Raw genomic sequence first — 7,119 nt, 5'->3', positions numbered from 1 at the left:
TGAAATAAGCAGAATCAGAACACTGTACAGTGACAGGAATACTTTACAATAGACAACTGTGAATAACAGCTATTCTCAGCAATATGATCCAAAACTGTCCCAAAGGACTCATGTTTTTAAAAAATGCCATCTACTTACAGAGGAAAAGAACTGTCTAAATCCAGACCAAAGCAAAATTTTTCCCTTTCCTATTTTTTTTATTTGAATTTCCTTTCACAAAAGGATTAATATGGGAAAATGTCTCGTATGATTTGAAAAAATCTATATGAAATTGCTTACCATCTCAATGGGGGTGGTAGGTTGGGGAAAAGAAGGAGAGAATTCCAAGACTATCTTCTTTGAAGACTGTTGGAAACTTTTTACATGTAATTGGGAGGAAAAATAAAAATTTAACACAAAAAAAAATTCTTGGAGGTTTTAAATTGGCTGTTGCAAAACCAGCTCAAAGTCAATATGTTCAAAATAGAATTTGTCCTTTTTGTTTAATTTTAGTTTTTTTTTATTCTGAACTTAAGCAGCAAATAAAATAAGCATTTTTCCTCCAAATCTTTCCCTCTTCCAAACATCCCTATTTCTGACAAAAGTCTTACCATTCTTAAAGTTTCCTACGTTTATAACCTTGTTATAATCCTTAATTCCTTACCTTCCCTCATCCTACATATCCAATTCCCACATCTTGCCATTTCTAGTACCACAGCATGGGTACTTGTGCCCATCGCCACTCCCTTTTTTCAGATTCTCTTTACCTTTTACCTAGACTATTGCAATAGACTTCTGATCAATCTCCTTGCCTCTAGTACCTCTCTATAACTAGATCTCTTCCATGCTCCTACCAAGGTAGCTCCTATCTGACTATATTACTCCCCTAATCAATATACCTCAATGGCTCACTATTGCCCATAGAGTAAAATATATCTTTTTACTTAAAAAGAAATACTTACCTTCCATTTTAGAATTAATGTTACTTATTGGTTCCAAGGCACAAGAGCAGTTAGGGCTAAACAATGGGGGTTAAGTGACTTGTCCAGGGTCACAGAGGTAGGAAATGTCTGAGGTCAGATTTGAACCCAGGACCTCCCATCTCTAGACCTGGCTTTTTATCCACAGAGCTACCTAGCTGCCTACCCCACTTACTTTTTAAAACCTTTCACAAATCAGTGCCAACCAGTTTTTTCAGCTTTGTTTTATATTACCTTCGTCCTTCAGTTCATTCAAACTGTTCTTTCTGTCCCTCATACATAATATTCCATCTCTGATCTCCATGCAAATAAAGGTCCCTCAACCCATGCACAAGGACCAGGTTCAATCCTGGGGACCATGACCCCTAAAAGAAGGACCAGACTCCCTTTTTCTCATATTCACTGACTTATTATGCTGTAACCAAAGAACTCTAGGGAAAAATTTATGGCAGTGATGGCAAACTTTTTAGAGTTGGAGTGTTGTGCCTCCCCCCCCACATGCTGGGCATGCCCCTTCCCCCCCATACAGGGAGGGAGGGGGCGATCCCATTGGGCTGCTGGGTGGAGGGCAAGGCACTTAACTCCAGTTGCCTAGTCCTTCCTTCTCTTCTGTCTTGGAACTGATACTCAGTAGACACAAGATAAGCATTTTTCTTTTTTGAAGTGTTAGAGTAACTTTGCCTGGGGCTGCCTATCAACTTGGGACCCAAGAATACCTACCCTTTCACTCACAAATGTGCCAAGACTAGAAATATCCATCCCAGGAACAAAGTTTGGTCACTGAAGCTCATGACAGAAACATGAAGCAGCAGAAGCAGGCTGGGCTTTGGAATGGAGTCTCAAAGTCAATGAAGCTGTTGTGTGCAAACTGTTTGCCATTTCCCCTGGATTTGAGGAAAGGGGGCCTGTCCTTCCCTAACACCTCACAGGACGTCTAGAGGGAAAGCTTTTTGCCACACACATTCTGGACGCCAGAAAGATGAGAGAAGAGTCCAAAGCTGTCTTCCCTTTTAAGGTTTCCCGATGGGTAGCCCTCTTGGCTCAAAGGCCAATCATCTTGACATAAATATCTCTTTATCCCTCACAGGGCCAAAGGACAAATGAAGGGTTTGCTTCATTATCCCAATACACCTAACCAGGGTTGACCAGAGGCAACTGGAGCAACTCAATATATGCTCCATGGAACGTCTCTGGCAGGCCATACATGCCACATGGACTTTTATTTCAATCTAAACTTAATATGCACACATATATCCAGTCCCCCACCACCACCAAAGGGTAAATATTTAACAACCAGGTCTCAAAAATATCTACCTATACACAGTTATATTTAATCTGCATTGTTAACATTTTCTCCATTAGTATCCTAAATCTAGGTAATTAAAATAAATCATGTCTTCATGTGTAGCATTTGCTGATTTCTGAAATATAAATGCTCAAATTGAAAATTCTATAATTGGCTCTTATGAGCTAGTTTGAGCTGGCTCTAACACACCCCTCATATTATAAGCATATATCATATAGTCTATATCATGTGATATTTCATATATGTGTGATGTTATATAATATGTAGCATAATTTATATAATGTTGTGACTTTTTTCATTTTGGTCTTGCCTATATATTTGAATATTTGTGTTTGTTAATAGATTTTAAGAGAATAAAAATGCCATAAAAATATTTTAAATGAAAGATTTCTCTTAATCTTTGTACCATGGACCCCTTTACTTTTTAGAATAAAGTGTGTTGCCTGCATTCATAATGAAAGGAAATACTAAACTTCCAGTTAGAGGTTAATGAAAATAAATATGTAACTTTTTTCCACATTTAAATTCACAACCCCCCTGAAATCTATCCACATCCTTGGACCTCAGGGTAAGAACCCCAGGATTACACGCCTTCCCAGGTCTCTTCTAGCTCTGTATTTTATATTCTAAGGACGTTCCGACTCCTGATCTTATGAACAGGTGAGGCTTTTTTCTGCTGTGAACCTGCTCTATGGCGTTAGGCAAGTTCCCTTTCTGAGATTCAATCTCTTCCTCTATAAAATAAGGGGTTTAGAGCAGATTTCTGATGCTCCTTCTACCTCTAAACCCTATGAATTGTAACAATCAGCTAGCTGTGGTGCCTTCTCAGTGGCTCCCACCCACTCTCCCCATCAAATCTATCTGCCAGGTAAAGCATGGAGCTGTATTAATTTGAGATGTGTTCCAGTTCTCTGGAGTCCTTCCCTAGGCATAAGGGGGAGTTGGGGTGGATAAATCAGGCAAAAGAGCCTGAGGCTATGAATTCCCTACATGTCTTCTTGGAAAGAAAAACTGCCAAGCTCCAGGAGTCTTGGCTGGATGATGAAATTAAGATAAGTAATAGTGACCAGCTGAAGTCAGCCCCCCTGGACTGGACAAAATGGCTATGAGTTTTGTTTGTTTTTTAAACCCTTACCTTCTGTCGACTTGGACTCTAGAAACCCCAAGTTTGAAGCAACTTGAGATCTGGAGACCCCCCAAGTTTGGCCTTGTCACAAGAGAATTTTGCCCAGCAGGACCTAATCAAATGTTAAGTACCCTTTTGTCCTGGTAGTTTCTCCCCTTGAATCAAAGTCCTCTCCCAGGTAGCCCAGCCCTAGGCTGGCCTCTTTTGTATCCATTGTAAAGCATCAGCCTCTCCCTGATGATCCTGTGGTGGATTTCTCATTTCCTTGTAGCCATTGTAAAGCCAGTCAATCATACTTCCCTGTCTATTTAGTTTCCCAAGAGGAACATAAGTTCCCCAAAGTTTATGGTTCCTAGGAGCTATCATCTAGCGTGGTGATTTCTCCCAGGGGTACATCCCCAGAGTCCCAGCGTGTAGGCCCTATAAAGTTCTTGGCACTAGGCTCTGTGTGGCGGCTGAATTTGGGCCTATCCCTTTCCTGATTAAAGACTTGGTTTTTCTGACTACTTTAGTAGTTCTGTGTTTTTTCCCAAGTTAACACTTCCATCTGGTAAGGACTAGGTAATTGGGGTTAAGTGACTTGCCTTCTTCCCGAAGCTGAGTTCACATTTGAACCCAGGAGCTCCCATCTTCAGTCCTGGCTCTCTATCCACAGAGCCCCCTAAATGCCCCTTAGAAGTTTGACATCTGGTGTCTCATCCTGGGCTGCTCAGAAAGACCAAAACACAGACTCCACCAATAATGTGACTTTTTTTTCCTCCTGACATCGAATAGCCAACATATGATTAACTCTCTAATCCACTTATCCCTAGATCCTTTCTGCCTACTGCTCAATGAGATACTGGAAAGGAGGAAGTAGGTACCACCCACTAGACAGCCTCAGAGCTGAAGAGGAATCAATCCAGTAAATCTCTTCTAGTTCCTCCCCAAGTTGTGGTTGAAAGCTGCCTAGTTTCCCTGAAGAGCAATGATAAATAATACCAAGGCTACTCTGGAGAATTGCATCTGGAAATCAACAGAAGCAATGATTTGGTTCTAGAAAGTGGAGGCATGCATTTTTGTTCCTTAGTCCTAATCTGGGAAAGAGGCATAAAGGGCCTAAAGCTGGCACCTTGTTTAGGAGATGGAAGACTCCAACGTCAAGGTTGTAGCTAAGGTTGGTGCTAGATGGGGGTGGGGGGGGGGTCCTCCGGCTCTTCCCCAAAGTGCACAGGCAGGATGTGAATTGAACCCAAAGTTGGCATCAGTGAGAACCATAATTTACCATACCTAGCCCTGAAGAGAACTCAGGGGGCCCAATAAAGTGAGTGATTCAACAGAGAAACCATGCCCTGAGGGGTCCTGCCATACCAAATATCATGAAAAGACATTGGAGGGAAAAGGGTTCTTTGGCACCGGGAGTGTAAATTGCCTTGGTTAAGTGCCTAAATGAACTTCTCCACTCCTATGTATGTCTACTCTTCCTAATGATATGTCTCTGATACAGTTCACCCCAAGTTTATGGGGGTGGTGTATTTTTTGGTTGCTTTTCTTATGATGCAATTTCAGTATATGCCTTTGCTTTGAGCTAATTATGTCTGCTGACTGACTAGAAACAAGGTAAATATGCCAGCTATGATTTTAGGGCCTCAGTTTTTTTAACTATAAAATAAGAGGGTTGGATTAGATTATTCCTAAAATCCCCTCCCTTTCTAATATTCTGTTTTAAAGTCCCACTTAAGTCTGATATTTTGTGTTCTAGTCTTTTCTTGCTTTGACATTTGAGGTTCTTCCATATCTGATATTCTTTGATGCTAAAAATGCCCAAGAAATCTATTTCTTCATCAACAGCCTGATGATCATCCTGCTCTGGTAAGGATGAATTATCCCAGAGCTCTCTGGGATTTCTCATCTATAAAAGGTGGGACTTAGACTAGATAACCTCTAAGGCTTCTTCTATCTCTAAATCTATGATCTTGTGGTTCTGAGATCAAAGTAGGTTAATCTATACAGAAGGGAACAGAGTTCACCTTTCTGTGTGGTAACTGAGACAAGATGGGAAGAACTGACTCCCAGCTACCAGGGTCTTCCCTTCAACCTCAACATTTGATTGACTCATGACAGTAAAGCTGTCCAACTGAACCATTCTGTCCCCAGTGAGGCAGCTAAGTGGCAAAGTGGCTAGACTTCTGGGCCTGGCTGGAGTCATGAAGAACAGAGTTCAAATCTGCCCTCAGACACTTAGTAGCTGTGTGATCCTGGGTGAGTCACTTAACTCTGTTTTTTTTTTCCTTTTTCAGTTTCCTCATCTGTCAAATGAGCCAGAGCAGGAAATGGCAAACCACTCCAGTATTTTTGCCAAGAAAAGTCCAAACAGGGTCACAAAGAATCAGATGTGACTTGAAAAACAACTGAATAACAAACTGTCCCTAGAGAGTTGGAGGTCTCTCGAGCAGAGCCTAAATGATTTCTTGTGGGAATGTAGACAAGATTCCTGGTTTGAGTAAGGGTTGAATTAAATGAGCCCTGAGGTCATTCTCAGCTCTAAAATGGTATGATTTTTTCCTTTTCCTAAGCCAAAAAAATAAACTTACAGACCTGGGAGAGATCAGGGAGAAAAACCAGGATAAGGAAAGCCATAGAAGGAGGAAGGGGTGAAAAGCTTCAATGGAAACTGGGGTTTATTAGACAGTGAGGACTTGGGCTATTGGAAAGCAACAAAGACCACACAAAAGATAGGAACACAGAAGGGCTAAAGAATCTGAAGAGGTCAGGGACCTAAAAGAGAACTTTCTTTGTTTATGGGAAATTACTCAATCCTAAGGGATCAGGGATAGAAAGAATGCATGGCTGATAGCGAGCTCCAGATCTCTTCGAAAAATAGGGACAGGGTGGTTAGTGTCAAGAGGAAGCAAAATAAACTTTGAGCTTTTCGGAGTTTTGAAGAGGTTACTGGGGTCCTTGTTTTTGTAGTGGCCATCCATGAAACCCATCCTGCAGGCCCAATGTTCTTTTACAATCATGAGATGTGTGCTCATACCCTCACATACACAATAACAGATTGATCTGATGAACCATCCACCTTAATAAGAGTAATATTTTCTTTAGTAATTTTTCTTAAAACCTTACCCTCTGTCTTAGAATCAATACTATGTATTGGTCAATGGGGGTTAAGTGACTTGCCCAGGGTCACACAGCTAGGAAGTGTCTGAGGTCACGTTTGAACCTAGGACCTCCCATCTCTAGACCTGGCTCTCAATCCACTGAGCCACCCAGCTGCCCCCTTTAGTAATTTTTTTTAATAGCTACTAGGTACCAGCCCTAAACTTGGCACTGTGGGAGATAAAGATAGATTATCCTACTTCTTAAAGAACCTGTATGTATCACTGTGAAGACAAAACACTTGGAACTTGGAATATTAGTCCCTGAAGGTCACATTACCAGTAAGCTAGTTCGACTTCCTCCTTTTATGAAAAAGATCAATAATAATACAATGCCGTCCACGATAATGATTGAATGAGCTATAAAGAGAGGTCAATGAGGCCCAAGAACAACAAGAAATAATAAGAGTTGGGAGGGATCCCAGAGATTCTCTAGTCCAATTCTCTCATTTGAAAGATGAGGAAATAGATATAGGGAAGTTTTGAAAGGAGTACAAAGAAATCAAAACAACCACAATTTTTAAGAAGATACAAGTTATTTTTACCAGACTTCAAAGCACAAGGACAGATCAAAATATAACAATTCAC

Source organism: Monodelphis domestica, chromosome 1 (assembly GCF_027887165.1).
Source record: "Monodelphis domestica isolate mMonDom1 chromosome 1, mMonDom1.pri, whole genome shotgun sequence".
Lineage (NCBI taxonomy): Eukaryota > Metazoa > Chordata > Mammalia > Didelphimorphia > Didelphidae > Monodelphis > Monodelphis domestica.
Note: the sequence above shows the minus strand (reverse complement) of the source record.